This window comes from Enhydra lutris, unplaced genomic scaffold (assembly GCF_002288905.1).
Source record: "Enhydra lutris kenyoni isolate GAN:26980312 unplaced genomic scaffold, ASM228890v2 scaffoldscaffold85, whole genome shotgun sequence".
NCBI lineage: Eukaryota > Metazoa > Chordata > Mammalia > Carnivora > Mustelidae > Enhydra > Enhydra lutris.
In genome coordinates, this window is record NW_019154169.1 from 4,085,356 (window position 1) to 4,102,913 (window position 17,558).

General features: G+C 42.1%; 1 protein-coding gene across 2 annotated transcripts in view; it reads left to right on the forward strand.

Moving 5' to 3' along the window:
- The first annotated feature begins 292 nt into the window (after positions 1–292).
- Positions 293–17,558, forward strand: part of LOC111161461 (KIAA0355 ortholog) — a 76,847-nt gene continuing 59,581 nt past the window's right edge. For both annotated transcript variants that reach the window (XM_022525124.1, XM_022525126.1), the window contains exon 1: positions 293–349. The gene's annotated coding sequence lies outside the window, so the exon portion shown is untranslated. The remainder of the gene's footprint in view (positions 350–17,558) is intronic.

Sequence of the window (17,558 nt, forward strand, 5' to 3'; positions counted from 1 at the left end):
AGAACTGGGATTCGTATCTAGGTCAGTCTGACTCCCAAACCCGTACCATAACTACTGTACTTTGTCAGTGCCTGTTTCCAAGAAATGTCTTGATACTGTGTAGCACCTTTTTTTTTCTTCAAGATTTTATTTATTTATTTATTTGCCAGAGAGACAGTGTGTGGGCGTGAGCACAAGCAGGGCGAGCAGCAGGCAGGGGAAGAGGGAGAAGCAGGCTCCCCATGGACCAGGGAGCCTGATGCAGGGCTCGACCCCAGGACGCTGAGATCATGACCTGAGCCGAAGGCAGACGCTTAACTGACTGAGCCACCCAGGCGCCCCATGTACTGTGCAGCATCTGACCTACAAGGTAAAAGCATGAGCTTTTTCTCCCATGAGGTTGTAAGCTCCCAGAGAGCAGGACTTGTGTCTGTTTCATTCACCCCTGTACCCCCAGTGCCTGGAGCAGTGTCATGTACATAGTAGGACCTCAGTAGATGCCTCGGTATGTGAAGGCTCATGGTGTGGAGAAACGGCAGAGCCTGAAAGTCAGATGATGGTAACCCACTGCAGGCCTGCTCTGTAGGGCTATCCTCCCTGCCTGGGGAATAGGGGTGGGGGGTGCTGGGGAGGAGGCTTCTTGAATGTCCTCACTGCTCGATACCTGACCTGCTGGGGCGTTTGTGGGGAAGATCGGGCTTCCTCGCCTTGACTCTAACTTGCTGTTCTTTCTGAGAGATGGGAAGGTTTGCTGGGTGTGTGCAATTGGAGTCACGGTTCCCAGCGTAGTGGCAGGAGCTGCCAATCATCCATTGATCAGATTTTTCAAGGGTGCCTTAAATTTTCAGAAATGGTCCCGAATCTGAAGTGCATGTATCCAAAGTTTATATCATTCCTCTCCATAGTAGGAGAAATAATTTATACATTGCAGTTTGATTTACCCATTTGTATATAAGCTTCTTGATAAATACTTGTTCTTCCCCATTTGAGATTAATTTTGGACAGGTGCCATAGTGCAAATTGTTAAAAATGAGTAGCACAATTACATTTTCCTGAATAACTTTCTATTGGATACATTAGTTTTCATTAGTTCAACTTGCTTTTATGTTTGGAAACTTTTGGGTAATGAAGTTTGCTAAAACTAGGCTTAAACAGAGCTGAGTGGATCAGGGCCTTTTCATGCTTTAACATACTAACAAAAATAAACTCGTGGTTTTTAATAGATGTAGATTTTTTGGGATGTTTTAACAATTTGGGTTTGAAAAAATTACATCAATGCTTGTGGCTTTTAAAAAATGATTTTTCTCAGTCGACTATACTTCAGTTTAAAAAAAAAAAAGATTTACTTTAAGTCATTCTCCTTAATTTATCCCCCGATTTCTTTTTTTTTTTTTTAAGATTTTATTTATTTATTTGACAGAGCGATCACAAGTAGGCAGAGAGGCAGGCAGAGAGAGAGGGGGAAGCAGGCTCCTTGCCGAACAGAGAGCCCGACGCGGGGCTCCATCCCAGGACCCTGGGATCATGACCTGAGCCGAAGGCAGAGGCTTTAACAAACCACTGAGCCATGCAGGCGCCCCTATCCCCCAATTTCTATCAGCATCACAATTTGTTGCTGTGAATATGTTCATTGTGCTTGGCTGTATTGGATGTGAAAACTTGTAATGGTCCAGCACCATTTTAGTTCATCAAAAACCTGGTTTTACCTGAGCAGACTTTTTCAGAAGCTTCAGAACCAAAGTCATTTATCCTTTGGTTATACGTGGTAATCATTTGTAGATAAACCTTTCCTTGGCAAGGCGGTGTCAACTGCCCCCCGCCTCCTGCTTTTAGCTTCTTTTGAAGATTTTTATTTAATAAAGTGTTTTGGCTCAGAATGTTCCTCTAATAAAATTCTTTGAAAAGTTGTAATACTTGTTTTGTTTTAAAGGCAACAGGTTTTGGGTTAATCTTTTGATTTTATAAGAAAACTAAACACAAGTCTTAGAATACAGCAGGTTGATTTATCACCAGAAAATTCGACAAATAGCTAGATCTGCCCTTAGCAGGACCGGCAATGGATTCTTTTCCTTCCACTAAATGTTCACCACTTTTCTTGGTATGAAACTGAATATATGGTGATTACCATCCATTTCATTTACTTTTCTACTTATTTACTAACTATTTAAAAAATAAACTAGACTTTGATCTTCCTCTTTTTCTCCTCACCCCCAAAATACCCTCAATTTAAACAAAATTACCCTTCATCTGTATGACTATTAACACACTTGGTCTTTTTTTTTTTCCCCCCAATTTGTGCTATTTTGGGGATGCCTGGGTGGCTCAGTTGGTTAAGTGTCTGCCTTCGGCTCAGGTGTATCTCTCTCTCTCTCCTTTGTTTTTTTACACAAATGGGCCCATATACACATTGTTCTGCATCTTACTTGTTTCACTACATTTCTCTGAGCTTGATGCATATCTGCTCCTGAACCGTGTTTATTCAATTCTAAGATACACATATTTTCACATTTTAACCCAAGACGGTTCCATAAAGCCAGAGGATCTTGGTGGGCTTGGAGTTCACCAGGGAATGGGAGTCATAAAGGCTTTTAAATGTACAAAAGAGGGATGCTTGAGTGGCTCAGTCAGTTAAGCATCTGCCTTTGACTCAGGTCAGAACCCAGGGTCCTGGGATCGAGTCCCACATCAAGTCCCACATCAGGCTCCTTCCTCAGTGGGGAGCCTGCTTCTCCCTCTCCTGCCTCTCTGCCTACTTGTGCACTCTCTCTCTCTGACAAATAAATAAATAAAATCTAAAAAAAAAACCTGTTCTATTTTGAAACTAAATTTCAACTCTCTTGACTTTATGGTTAGAAAATTTTTTCTTCTGCTTAAATTAAATTATCACTTGTTTGTAGATGACTGAATAAAAAAGCTTTTCAGGGTGCCCGGGTGACTCAGTCATTAAGCATCTGCCTTCAGCTCGGGTCCTGAGGTCCTGGGATTGAGCCCCACATTGGGCTCCTTGTTGAGCAAGCAGCCTGCTTCTCCCTCTGCCTGCTGCTCCCCCTGTTGTGCTCTCTCTCTGTCTTTCTCTCTGACAAATAAATAAATAAAATCTTTAAAAGAAAAAAAAAAAGCTTTTCAGATCCACTAATATCTTCCTTTGTTATTATAGAGGAATGTCCTATTTTTTGGTGATAAATGTTACAGAGCACGTGTCAGGACAAGAGGTGTTCAGATGTCACCGTGTGGGGGCAGTTTGTTCTCCCATTGGACCAGAAGCTCCTGGAGGGCCCTCCCTCTGCATCCTGGGTGCCCCGAGCATTCCAGAGCATTCAGGGACCACTCGCAGGGTTGACTGTGTTGCTGGAGGATGCGTATAGAAACATCTTCATTTGAAGTATGGTAGATTTGAACGTTGATCAGAATTTTTATTTAGTAGGTTTTTTTGTGGGGTTTTTTTTTTTTTTTTTGGTCAACTGATCAGTTATTCGGTAAGTTTTTGTTTTGCATTAACAGCAATTTTAGTAGTCATTTCTTGAACAGAAAAAAAAAATAATAATCTTGGCCTCCTTAAAACTTTTTCATTGATATTTTTTACTCTGATAGAACTTTAACGTTTCTGGAGTTTTTGCACGATTTTTTAAATTAACATGCTTAGTATTAATTTCTTGGGAACTGTTTCTGTCTAATGGGCTAGTGCTCAGTTTTGCACATATTTTTCTTTGGGGGCAATCTCTGGGTGTGGAAGTTATCTGGGCCTGGTGGACCCAGAAGTGTCACTTCCTTTCCTCTGGCTTTGGCACTCCATGCCTGCCTTTCCATTTTGATGTTTTAATGATACCCTCCTTGCTTGGTGATTTGTGTTCAGGAAGCAAGGCAGTGATTACTTTTGTTTCTGCTTTGTGAACTTCCTCCCCCACTTCCTATTTTTACCAACCAACTACAGGAAATGAGGCAGCTCCTGGCTGGCTGCTAAGCACTGATTTTAGGTGGCAGAGGACAAGGGCCGGAGCCATTTAAAACATTTTCCTCCTTAGTCTTTTCACTGCCTCCTTCCTGTAGGAATCATAGGAACATGGTTTTGTGATTGGGTTGAGATGATGACATCTCCTCCTCACCATTGGTGGGGTGGGATGCTGCTCAGTTGTAGGGCAGGGCTTTGGTGAAGTAGCAGGTGAGAGCTTTTCTCCATTGTAACAGTAGGAGTAGGACATCGTAGCCTTGTGGCCCAGCTGCTGTCGTGGGTGAACAGTTTGGCAGAAGCAAAAGGTGAAGGGACCTGTTCTAAGTAAGGCTGGAAAGGTGGGTTCTGGTCCTCCAAGGTGGGAGCCCTGACTCTAGGGGCCCTCTCTGCTCTCTGAGATCTTTGACGAGGGCCTTAGCCTTCGTGGTGCTCTCCTTCCTCTGAATTCATGGCATTTATTTTCTAAACCACTATTTAGCATTTACCCTTTTCTTTTCCCATGATAACTCTTATCATATTGTGGACTTGCGGGAGTTTCGCTTAGGGAGAAGTTTTTATCATCTTCTCAAAAAGAAGTAACCTTTTATACATTAGGTAACTTGAACATGGAAGGTGCTTGAAGCATTTGTTTAGCAGAGTTTCTCTAGTGGCACTATTACCATCTTGGGGTGGATAATTCTTTGGCTTTGGATTAACGAGGCAGCTGTCCTGTTCGTGGTAGCATAGTTAACAGCTTTTCTGGCCTCTACCCACTAGCACTCCCCTACTCCCCCAGTTGTGACAACCAAAAAGTGTTTCCAGACATTGCCAGATGTCCCCTGAACTGGGTGCATGTGAAGGATCCTCTCCTCTGCTTGTTGCGAACCACTGTGTTAAAGGATTGATGGCTGACTTCTAATTTTGTAAATTGGAATAAAAAGAATGTTTGGTTCATTGGGTTTGGAGCCATTTGTTAGTTTCTATTCCAATATCTAACATTCTCATACATTTTTGGTTTGCCAGTTAGATTTTTGCTATTGTCTATCAGCCAGCTTTGAAGTATATCTCCCCTTCTGTGTGCTTCCACTGAAAGAACTGGGGCCTGAGCATCTGACAGCTTGGCTTCTGGTCCTCATAGAAAGCATTTTCTCTCAGTCTTGATCTTGCTTGTTCCAGAAGGCTATTTCCTAGGAAGCTGAACACTGTGTATATAAAGGAGAAAATGAAAGGCATCTAGAATGTAACAGTAACAGTAGCTCACGATTATGGAGTAGTTGCTGGAGACAAGGTGAACAGAATCGGCAGGATTGAATGTAAGAGATAGAAAGGCAAAGGAACAAGACGGTGACCATCTGGGACGACATCTTTGGGTTAGGCTCAGGGCTGGTAGTGCCTTTAGCCAAAACAGCACATACAGCAGGAGGAGCAAGGAATGGAAGGGTGACTCGTGAAGTTTGAAGGACCTGAGGAGATGACTCATGAGTCTGGTCCTGGCCGGGAGACGTCTTGACCAAAGAGTTGAATTTTGGGTGTCATCAGCAATAGGTATGGGTATGATCTCCTAAACAGAGATCACTTTACTTTCCATCACTCCAGCTCAACTTCCGGTCAGTTCCAAGAAGACTACAGCTTTCAGCCATCCGCTTTAAGAGTGATAAACAGAACGCCAAGGTCTAGGTATTTGACAGAGGTAGAATAGTGTGGTGGAGAGCGCAGCCTCAGATTACCGGGCCCCAAACCCAGTTCTGTTGCTGACTTCCACCTCGGCCAGTGGCAAAAAAATTGAAAAACTCACTTAACCTCTCTAGATGTTTTACCTACCTCACAGGGTCATTGTGAGAATTAAATTAGATAATACATGAAGTGCCCAGCACAGAGCCTGGCCCTGAGTACCCATTCGGTTAATGTCAGCTGTTTTTATTTTAGGGTTCTAGCAAGGATTAAGTGAGCTTAGGTCTCTAAAGCTCAGTTTAATGCTTGACAGGTTGTCGGCCCTTAATGAATGGTCTGTTTTGTTGAGGAGTACTCTCGAGAACATGGCAAATTGCCAGTCACTTTATTTATTTATTTATTTATTTACTTTTATTTGTTTATTTGGCAGAGGCTTATTTCTAGCACTTAACTGCCGCTTCTGTGGATGGCAACACTGACTCCATGAGTGCTATTAAAAAAAACACCAAAAAACCCCATTAAATAAATACTGAGGATGCGCCAATCATTCAACAAATACCTGTTGAATGTTTACAGTGTGCTTAACGCCCTTGACTATCTTGAATGAGCTTGGGGATCGCGAGGGCCGGAGGTGGTGGGGAAACATGGAAACTGGCGGCGTGATACAGTACTTTGCAATTCAGCCACGACTCTGCAAAGACGGGGCTAAAAATAGGGTGTTCCGGTAGCACACAGAGGGGCTCCTAGCTCACTTTTTGCCAAGGTGGGGTCTCAAAGGAGGTGATTTCTAGGTTAGACATCCAGGAGAGGTGAGAATAAATCAGGAGAACTTGCCAGGCAGAGGGAACTGAGCATGTAGACAGTGAGTGGGAAGACAGCAGCTGCAAGAACTGGGCAGGGGTGGGCAGAGGGGTGGGGGAGGACGGTTGGGAAGGGTAGTGGAGAGCTGTAACACATGCGAAGTAGGAGAGCAGGTGATTACGTTGGCTCTAGAACAGTCTCACAGCAACCAGAAGGGAGCAGTCCAGGAGTTTGGAAGATCGCTCAGGAGGCTTGTCTTGTAATTCCAGCAAGAGGAAAAGAAGATCTAAACTTTAGATTGGCAGTGAAGATAGAGACAAGGGAAAAGACTGGAGAACTATTAAGGAGGGGTATGATTAAATGACTAAGTGGCTGTAAAGAGAGTGATGAGTAGAGGTGACTGCCAGGTTTCTGGTTTACAGGCAGATGGTAGATCAAGTAGGTAGATGGTAATGCTGTCCACCAAGGCAGGAAAGGAACAGTGAGAGCCTGGAGAGCATTGGTGATGGGCACTTGACTCAGGGACCTGTTCAGTTGGCTGTTGAATATTTCGGATGTGGAGCACAGGAGAAAAATCGACTACAGAGATGGATTTGGGGATCCTCCCAGGGGAGACCATGTTGACCGTAGAAACAGACAAGGCACAACATGGAGCTCTGGGGAACCACAGTGCTTTAGGTCAGAGGAGGAGGGGCTCCCAGTGGCAACTGAGAATGGCCAGAGGGGTGGGAGGAGAGCTAAGAGGACAAGCATCTTCCCATACAAAATTGTCTCACTCTTTTTAGTGTGATAACATATTCTTATAAAGGGAGCCAAAAAAGTAGAGTCCTAGGACTAAGAGAACAAAGAACTAAATCTTTCAGGCGTTTTCTCTTGCCTGAATAGATATTTTAAATTCATGAATGTTGAGAATAAAATTCTTCAAAGCATTTTTCTGGAGTGCATTTCTAAATATGGCTCGTGTCATTCTGAACTGACAAAAAACATGGAAATGGTTGGGCTTTGAACTTCACAGACAATAACTTCACTAATCTCCCTAAAGAATTTCCTGTGGCGTCTCCGTATTATCAAGGGTAGATTTAGATTTACATTGTTACGGACTGGAGGGAAGAAAAAATTTTCTGTGTTTTTTTTTTCCTCTGAAGAGGGAATTGTTTATGGAATGGTTCATCTTTTTTTTTTTTTAACAGCTTTATTGAAACATAACTCACATACCATACAATTCATCTATCTAAAGGATGTGATTCAGTGCCTTTTAGGATATTCAGAATTCTGCAGCCACCACTACAATCAATTTGAGGACATCTTTATCACTCCAGAAGGAAACCCTGTATACATTAGCAGTCATTCCCATTCTTCTCATCCACCCCAGCTCTAGGCAGACATTCATCTACTTTCTATTTCAATGGGTTTGCCTGTCCTGGACATTTCTTATTAATGGAATCATATATAATATGTGGCCTTTTGTGTCTGGCTTCTTTCCCCCAGCACAGTGTCTCCAAGGCTCCTACATGTTGTAGCATGGATCAGTGCTTCTCTCCTTTTTTATGCCTGAGTAATATTCCATTGCATGGCTCTCCTACATCTAGTTTATTCATTCATCAGTTGATAGACATTTGGTTTGTTTCCACTTTTTTTTTTTTAACAGTTATGAATTGCTTCATATGTGTGGAATTACTTGGTTATCTGGTACTTCTATGTTTAACCTTTTGAAGTCCTGCCAGACTCTATTCCCCCAGGCAGTTTCTCCACGTCTGCCCCAGCATTTGGTGTTGTGTGTCTTTTTTTTTAATGAAGCCATCCCAGTGGTTAGTGGTATCTTGTGGTTCTCACTTGCATTTCCCTGACAGCTGGCAATACCACACATCTTTTCGTGTGCTTATCGGCCATTTATCTGTCATTTTTGAAAGGTTCATCTACACTTGATCATTAATTTTGGCAAGGTCAGTTAAGTTGCGAAACTCCCAAATGAAAGAACAGATGAACATATTTGACTAGAGAAATGAGGTGTGTGTGTGTGTGTGTTCGTGCACACGTGTGCATGCACATAGTGAAAGAGGCTCTAAACAGGTGGAAAAGATGAAGTACAGGCTCCCCCAGAGAAGCATCCAGCACTCTCCCTGCACCTGTACTCTTTACTCTCCACCTGAGCTTGAGAAACAGGGTGCTTAATGATCCTGTTACCTGGCTGTGACTTTGGAAGTAGAGACCATGATCTCTGCCTTCTTAAGACCACTGATACCACCACCATGTTGAACCGTGTATCAGAATGTCTGTCCTTTTTAGGCTTAAGAATATACTGTTTTATGGTTGTACCACATTTTGTTTATCCATTCATCCATTGATGGACAGCTGTCTTATTTCTACCTTCTGGGTGTTATGCATACTGCTGCAGTGAACACTGCTATACAGATACCTGTTCAAGTTTTTGCTTTCACTTCTTTTGTGTATATACTGAGAAGTAAAATTGTTAGATCATATGGTAATTATATATCTGAATTTTTGAAGCACTGTCCTGCTGTTTTCCACAGGGGCATTACCATTTTACATTCTCACTGATGATGCCCAGGGTTCCAGTTTTTCCACATTCTTGCCAGCATCTTACTTTGTGGTTTGTTTGTTTGTTTTATAATATCCATCCTAATGAATTTGTAGTAGTGTCTCTTTGTGGTTATGACCTGCAGCTCTCTGATGATTAGTGCTGCTGAGCATCTTTCCGTGTGTTTATCGATTTCTTTGGACAAATGTCTATTCAAACCCTTCACCCATTTAAAAATTGGATTTGTTTGTTTGTTTGTTTGTTTGTTTTTGAGTTGTATGTAGTTCTTTCTATATCCTGAGTATTAATCCCTTTTCAGAGGTACGGTTTACATATATCTTCTCCCATTCTGTGTTGCCGTTTCACTCTATTGATAGCGTCCTTTGATGCACAAAAGTTATAATTTTGAGGAAATCCAGTTTGTCTGGTTTTTTTTCCTTTTGTTGCCTGTGCCTTGGTGGTTGGTTTGTCTGTTTAAAGATTTATTTATTTATTTATTTATTTGTCAGAAGGAGAGCGCACACAAGCAGGGGCAGCTGCAGGCAGAGGGAAAAGTAGGCTCCTCGCTAAGCAAGGAGTCTGATGCGGGACTCGATTCCAGGACCCCTGGGATCATGACCTGAGTCAAAGGCAGTTGCTTAACCGACTGAGCCACCCAGGCATTCCCTGTGCTTTGGTGTTTTATCCAGGACATTATTGCCAAGTCCAAACTCATTAATTTTTTTTTAAAGATTTTATTTATTTGAGAGAGAGCACCGTGCGGGGGACAGAGGGAGAAAATATCCAAGCAGTCACCCACTGAGCGGAGCCCAGTACAGGACTCAATCCCATGACCCATGAGATCCCTGAGATCAGACTCTGAGCAGAAAACAAGAGTCGGATGCTTAACCAGTGGAGCCACCCAGGCGCCCCCAAACTCATTAATTTTTATATATTTAATGATTTTTGCTCCAGGGTAGATTTTTTGTTTTGTTTCGTTTGTATGATTAGGTTGTCCCATTGTCGGTAATTAATACAGCTTATTCTTCAGGTTAGACTGTGAGTCCTTTTGACACAAGGCAGATTAGAGCGGTACCTTGCTTTCTTACCTTATAAAAATTCCTGGCTTATCTTTTTTGTTTTTGACCCCAGATCTAGAATCAGCCATTTCTATAAGGAGCTCTGATTTTTTGGTGGGCAATAGTATTAGGGGCATTCATTACAACTGGAATTTGACTCCTCCTAGGTCTTTTCAGTAAAGATGTACAAAGAAATTAAAAGGTAAATCATGATTTCAGATTGATATTTCAAATTTAGATGAAGATTTGAAGGATTTTTATTTCTTTGATTTTATATTTGTGTCTGTTCTCCTTTGTTGACAGTAACACCAGAGAGGTGTAGTAAAAAACACTGTTGAAGCTTCAAGTAGGGGTGCCTGGGTGGTGCAGTCCTTAAGCGTCTGCCTTTGGCTCATGTTGTGGTCCCTCGGCCCTGGGATCTATCCCTGCATGGGGCTCCCTGCTCAGTGGGGAGCCTGCTTCTCCCTCTCCCACCGCCCCCCTGCTTGTGTTCCCTCTCTTGCTGTGTCTCTCTCTGTCAAATAAATAAATAAAATCTTTAAAAAAAATACAAACTTCGAGTAATCCTCCTCTGTGTGGTTATGCCACCAATCTGATAGTTCAGGTTCATTTGTCTGCTTTTTATTTTTAGGGATTGCTTTCTTTTTTACTTACTTTTGTCTTTTTTTTTTTTTTTTAAGATTTTTATTTATTTATTTGATAGACAGAGACCACAAGTAGACAGAGAGAGAGGAGGAAGCAGGCTCCCTGTTGAGCAGAGAGCCCGATGCGGGGCTCGATCCCAGGACCCTGAGATCATGACCTGAGCAAAGGCAGAGGCTTTAACCCACTGAGCCACCCAGGCGCCCCAACTTACTTTTGTCTTTTTTTTTTTTTTTTTAAAGATTTTATTTATTTGTCAGAGAGAGAGGGAGAGAGAGTGAGCACAGGCAGACAGAAGGGCAGGCAGAGGCAGAGGGAGAAGCAGGCTCCCTGCTGAGCAAGAAGCCCGATGCAGGACTCGATCCCAGGACACCGGGATCATGACCTGAGCCGAAGGCAGCTGCTCAACCAACTGAGCCACCCAGACGTCCCTTACTTTTGTCTTTTAATTGTATAAAATATTTACCTGGTTCTAAAGATAAAACTATAAAGCAAGGTAGATTGAAAGAATTATGGCTTCCTTCCATGCCTTTGTTCTTCTGTATACCACGTAGGTAACATTTTTATTGGTTTTTGATTTATTCTTCCATTGCTTGTTTCAAAATATATAAGCAAATATGTACACCCTATTCCACTATCATTTAATTTTTTTCCCTTTTTACCTTAGCAATCAGAATTCTTATTTTTAAGAATTCTTTCTTGAATCCTGCTTCCTTTATGTTTGCTTGCTTTTGTTTTTTTTTTTGTTTTTTTGTTTTTTTTTTTAAGATTTTATTTAATTATTTGTCAGAGAGAGAGAGGGAGAGAGAGCAAGCACAGGCAGACAGAATGGCAGGCAGAGGCAGAGGGAGAAGCAGGCTCCCTGATGAGCAAGGAGCCCGATGTGGGACTCGATCCCAAGACGCTGGGATCATGACCTGAGCTGAAGGCAGCTGCTTAACCAACTGAGCCACCCAGGCGTCCCTTGCTTTTGTTTTAAGGACGCATTATCTTATATCTCTCTAAGGATATCAGTTGGAATTTCTTTTCAAGGACCTAAAATATATGTTTCTTCTGGAGTCTGATCTGCTTTTCATCTTAGGTGTCCTTTATTGTCTTTTGGTTTTTTAGGGTTTTTTCCCTACTGTCTGGTGATCTTTATCAATGAAGAAGTGGGTTGATGATATAGGTAATTGAGAAAAGGTTCTTGTTTTTCCAACAGGCTTTTGTCTTGGTAAGAGTTGGTTGAGTGAATGACCAGGAGTGAGAAGTGTGGAGGAGATCAGGTTGATGAACTTATTTCCGACTCCTGATTTCTGTACCTGCTGACTCAGAGCTGGGCATTGACCCAGCTCCTCCAGGAAAAAGGGCTCTGCCTCTCTGCCTGCCTTTGGCTTTGCATGTTCTGGGAAGTGTCTGGCTCTGCTGTGGTCTGTCATATCATATAATTCCCTCTGCTTTCTCTTCCAGAAAGTAGGCAGCGTTTAAAAAGACGGTCCCTCGGCCTTCTCATTTCTGTTATGTTGTGATTCCCTTGTGAATGTCTTTACTGTTAGGTCTTCAGGATTTGGGGCCAGTGGGAAAGTAAGTACATGTGCCTATTTCTTTAGCCTGTCATCCTGAAATGAAGCTACTTTGTGCCATCCTGTTGTGGTCAATAGGACTGCTCTTCATTCCCATTTTCTCTGTTGGCTTAATGCCTGAAATGGATTTAAAATTATTCTCTGTGTTCACAAATCATAGCTATCACATCATTGAAGCACGTGATGCCTCCTCCCCTAGGATACATAGTTTTCTACTCAGTTCCGGGATTGGGTGACTTTACAGGACCTTTGTCTATACTCTTCCAGACAAGCAGGGCTAACAAGGCTTGTTTACTTTCACTTATTGTGCGGAAATGATAATAACAAGATCATCAAATACTCAGTGCTCAGAATATGCCAGATATTATCGTATGTGCTTTATGTGTATAAACTCATTGAACTCAATAACAGTAGTTACTGTTATTATCCCTATTTTACAGACGATGAAACTGAGGCACAGAGAGGTTAAAGAACTTGCCCAAGGTCACATAGCTGGTAAGTGGCAGAGCCAGGATCCCACCCAGTTAGTCAGCCCCCAGGGTCACTCTCTTGTCCGCAGTACTCTCTATAAAGGGAAGCTTTTCAGATTTTCTTAGGCTGACTAGACCACTTTTTATATCTTGTCAGTTATGGGTGTAAGAAAACCCTTTTATACTTAACCTTTGTCTAGTTTCAAGCATGTTCTTTGTTACTGTGTGAAATTGGATTGCTAATGATTTGGGTTGCAGAAAGGAATGTTTTAAATGACATAATCAGGTCTGACTTCAGTTTTAATCTGTTAAGAATTTTAGCAAACTACTGTGGTGTTGGGAAAATGTAACTTATCTCCTAAAATGTCCTTTTTAGCTGTGTGTTTGTGACTCTTCAGTCAGCATTAAAACTTATGAATAAAGTACATAAATCTTACAAGTCTTGGCTACAGCTAACTTCTGGGGTCCTCACAATGTATATGGATTCCACAGTGTATATGAATAATGGATCCATACATGATGAATATTTTCCCAGTGAAAATTCTTTTTAAGAAAATACAGAAATGTCCTTAGATGGATTGAACATATTTTAGCCCTTCAGGCCGATAAATATGGGGGGCAAGCATTAGGAAAACATTAAGCATTGGGAATAATCTGTGTTAAAAAAATAACAAAAGGGATAAGTCCAGGTCTTCTGTGCAAGTTTGTGTGCATTTAAAACTTTTTTTTTTTTTTAAAGATTTTTATTTATTTGAGAAGAGAGCGAGCATGAGAGGAGAAAGGTCAGTGGGAGAAGCAGAGCCCCTGTAGAGCAGGGAGCCCAATGTGGGACTTGATCCCGGGACTCCAGGATCATGACCTGAGCCAAAGGCAGTCGCTTAACCAACTGATCCACCCAGGCGCCCCATTTAAAACTTTTTATTATGGAAATGTTCAGTCATACACAACAGTAGAGCAAATGATACGATGAATCTCATGTACCTATCACCCAGCTTTCAACAATTTTGTCAGGGGTGATGATCACTGCCATGAAGACAGCTCCTTAAAATGGATGTCATCACCTTTTCTGCTTAGTATTTCTTGGCAGAATCCCATTTGAAAATGATAGAACTTGAATGGTATTTCAATTCCATGATATTTCCTTGACTTCAACATGGCCTAGTTTTATTACAGCGAAGATCAGCACAGGAGCAAACAGATATGTTAAGAATAAGTTGGGGCGCCTGGGTGGCTCAGTGGGTTAAGCCGCTGCCTTCGGCTCAGGTCATGATCCCAGGTCCTGGGTTCGAGCCCCGCATCAGGCTTTCTGCTCGGCGGGGAGCCTGCTTCCTCCTCTCTCTCTGCCTGCCTCTCTGCCTACTTGTGATTTCTCTCTGTCAAATAAATAAATAAAATCTTAAAAAAAAAAAAAAAAGAATAAGTAAAAGCCAGTTTTCCTCTTCTTAAGGGGCTCGCATGTTCTCTCTGCCTGTGGAAGAACCCCACTAGACCACGGGACTTAAGCGGTCTCATGAGAAGCACTTACTGTATATACAAGTTTTCGCTGAAGCACGGGGAGAATGGAGGGCAGGTGGTTCTTCACTGGAGCTCCAATTCCAAAACTTCATGGAGTGGAAGCTTTAGTGTTTTGGATATGTGTTTGACTAGGAATGTTTTCTCCTCTGTTTCTCGAAAGAATCTGTGACCTTTTCCTCCGCACAACCTACCACTCCCCGCGGTGCATACATACTCACAGCAAAGAACCATGGCCTGGAGCAGCCCACATTCAGAATCTCCTGGCTTATGGAAAGCAACTGCATAGACTCTGCATTACATGTTGACAGCCTCTCCCACGTGGAATCAGAATTGCCATCACTGCCAGGGCAGCGCAACATGCTACCTTCCCAGCCTCTCTTGTCCTTACCTTGGTACTGTGTGACTAAGTCTGGCCAGAGGGCCATGAGGGGAAGTGATGTGTGTCCCTTCCAGTGGGAAGCAGTCAAGAGTAGGTATGGGTTTCTTGTTTTGTGTTGAGGTGACTGGGAAACACAAGTCCCGGTTATGTCACAAGTTGAAGACAGGCTGCCAGACCCCCACTAAGCTGCATGGGAGCAAGAGTGATGTCCGTTAGGTTGGGCCGCTTGCTTCATGGGACCATCCCCATTGTCTGTAAATTGCCAGGCTTAGATTAGGGGGTCCTTGTGGGCCTTTTTGGCAGTGACATTTCTAGATTCTGGTTAGCAGCTTTCTCCTGAAGTCGGAACAGGAGACTAAGGCTAGCATTAAAGGTGTCCCTGGGAGACTCGTTCTTTATTATGTACCTTTTGCTGTTAAATGAGAAGTTACATAAGGAAAATGGCAATGAAAGATGAAATATTTTTTAAGATAATACCTTTATTGAGATACAGTTCATATGTTTTAGTATTTTCAGAGTTGCGCAGCCATCACCAGGCTCTAACTTCAGAACTCTGTCATCAGTCCAAAAGGAAACCCTGTACCCGTTAGCAGTGATCCGCTTACTGTCTCGGGATTTGCCTGTTCTGGACATTCCATATCAGTAGGGTCATATAATATGTGCCTCCTTGGGTCTGGCTTCTTTCACTTACACAGTGTTTTCAAAGTTCATCGTTGTAGTTTGTAGCAGTATTTCGTTCCTTTACATGTATGTGATACAAACGCATACACCACATCTGTTCACCAGTGGGTAGACATTGGCATTGTTTGTGTGTTTCGGCTACTAGGAACAATGTTCCTATGAACATTTATGTACAGGTTTTTATGTGGACGTGTAGTTTTCATTTCTGTTGAGTATGTACATAGGAATGGAATTGCTGGGTCATAAGGTAACACTACATTTAACATTTTGAGGAACTGCCAAACTGTTTTTCAAAAGTGTTATCCCAGGGGCGCCTGGGTGGCTCAGTGGGTTAAAGCTTCTGCCTCCGGCTCAGGTCATGATCCCAGGGCCCTGGGATCGAGCCCCTCATTGTGCTCTCTGCTCAGCGGGGAGCCTGCTTCCCTCTCTCTCTCTGCCTGCCTCTCTGCCTACTTGCAATCTTCTGTCTCTCAAATAAATAAATAAAAAATCTTAAAAAAAAAAAAAAGTGTTATCCCATTTTACAGTCTTCTAGCAAGTTATGAGGGTCCCAGTTTCTCTACATCCTTGCTAATACTTGTTATCATCTTTTTGTTTGAAGTTATTTTTTTTTTTAAAAGATTATTTATTTATTTATTTGACAGAGAGGGAGACACAGTGAGAGAGGGAACACAAGCAGGTGGAGTGGGAGAGGGAGAAGCAGGCTTCCCGCTGAGCAGGGAGTACGATGCGGGGCTAGAACCCAGGACCCTGGGATCACGACCTGAGCTGAAGGCAGACGCTTAACCACTGAGCCACCCAGGTGTCCCTGAAGTGATTATTTTTGATAAAGCAGCTATAATGCAACCAAATTTCATCAAATTTGAGAAGCTTTTAGCCATTATTTCTTCAAATATTCTTTCTGTACCCTTTAAAAATTTTTATATTATTTAAATTGAATTAATTAACATGTATTAATGTATTATTAGTTTCAGAGGTAGAGTTCAGTGATTGTGCTTTCTCTCCCCTCATTATGGGAGTCCTGTTATATGCCTGACGGTGCCCCACAGGTCTCTGAGGCTCTTTTCTTTTTTCTTCATTCTTTCTTTGTGCTCCTTAAACTGAATAAGCTCCATTTCTCTTCAAGTTTGCTGACTTCTGCCTCAGCTCTGCTGTTGAACCACTTAGTGTATTTTTTAATTTCAGTTATATTTTTCAACTCCAGAATTTCTATTTGTTTTTTTTTAAATACAATTTTTTTAAAAGATTTTTTATTTTATTTATTTGACAGACAGAGATCACAAGTAGGCAGAGAGGCAGGCAGAGAGAGGAGGAAGCAGGCTCCCCGCTGAGCAGAGAGCCCAATGTGGGGCCGATCCCAGGACCCTGGGATCATGTCCTGAGCCGAAGGCAGAGGCTTTAACCCACTGATCCACTCAGGCGCCCCTTAAATACAATTTTTTATCTTTTATTAGTATTTTGTATTAACTGAGACAGCACTGTCATACTTTGTTTTAGTTCTTTTACATCTGCTACATGTATTTACATATGTTCTTTCAATGTATTTTTAAATCGCTGATTTTAAGTCTTTGTCTAGTAAATCCAACTTCCTCAGGAATTGTTTCTATCGTTTGCTTTCCTATGTATGGGCCATACTTTCTTGTTTCTTTGCCAGTCTTGTGAATTTTACTTGAAAATTGAACATTTTATTTATTTTTTTTTAAGATTTTATTTATTTATTTGACAGAGAGGTAGCAAGAGAGGGAACACAGGCAGGGGGAGTGGGAGAGGGAGAAGCAGGCTTCCCGCCGAGCAGGGAGCCCAATGCTGGACTCCATTCCAGGATCCTGGGATCACAACCCGAGCCAAAGGCAGACGCTTAATGACTGAGCCACCCAGGTGCCCCCAAAATTGAACATTTTAAATGATATAATGGGGGAACTCTGGAAAGCAGATTTTCTCCCCTCTCCAGGTGAGTTCCATGTCCATTCAAATAGAGAAGTGGGATCTTCCAGGGAACCACCAGATAGGTCAAATAATGATGATTTCCTGGGAATTAAATTTTGAAGGCGCTCTAGCCCAGTTCTCCCTCTGGTGGCTGCCTGCCTTCTGGTTTTCACTGCAAATGCCACTGGTAGTTTTCAAGGCAATGGCAGAGTTAGAGAACAGGGAATGGAACTAGGTCAAGTTAAAATGCTATAAAGCTCACTATTCTTACTGAAATTCAACTCTTTTTCTAGAATAAATATTCCCTCAAATTGTTGCAAGTCTGCTAATTTCCAGAGTTTGGAAAAAGTTGGTTCTGACCATTTTTGCCAGTTTTCTTTTCTTTTCTTTTTTTTTTTTTTTTGAGA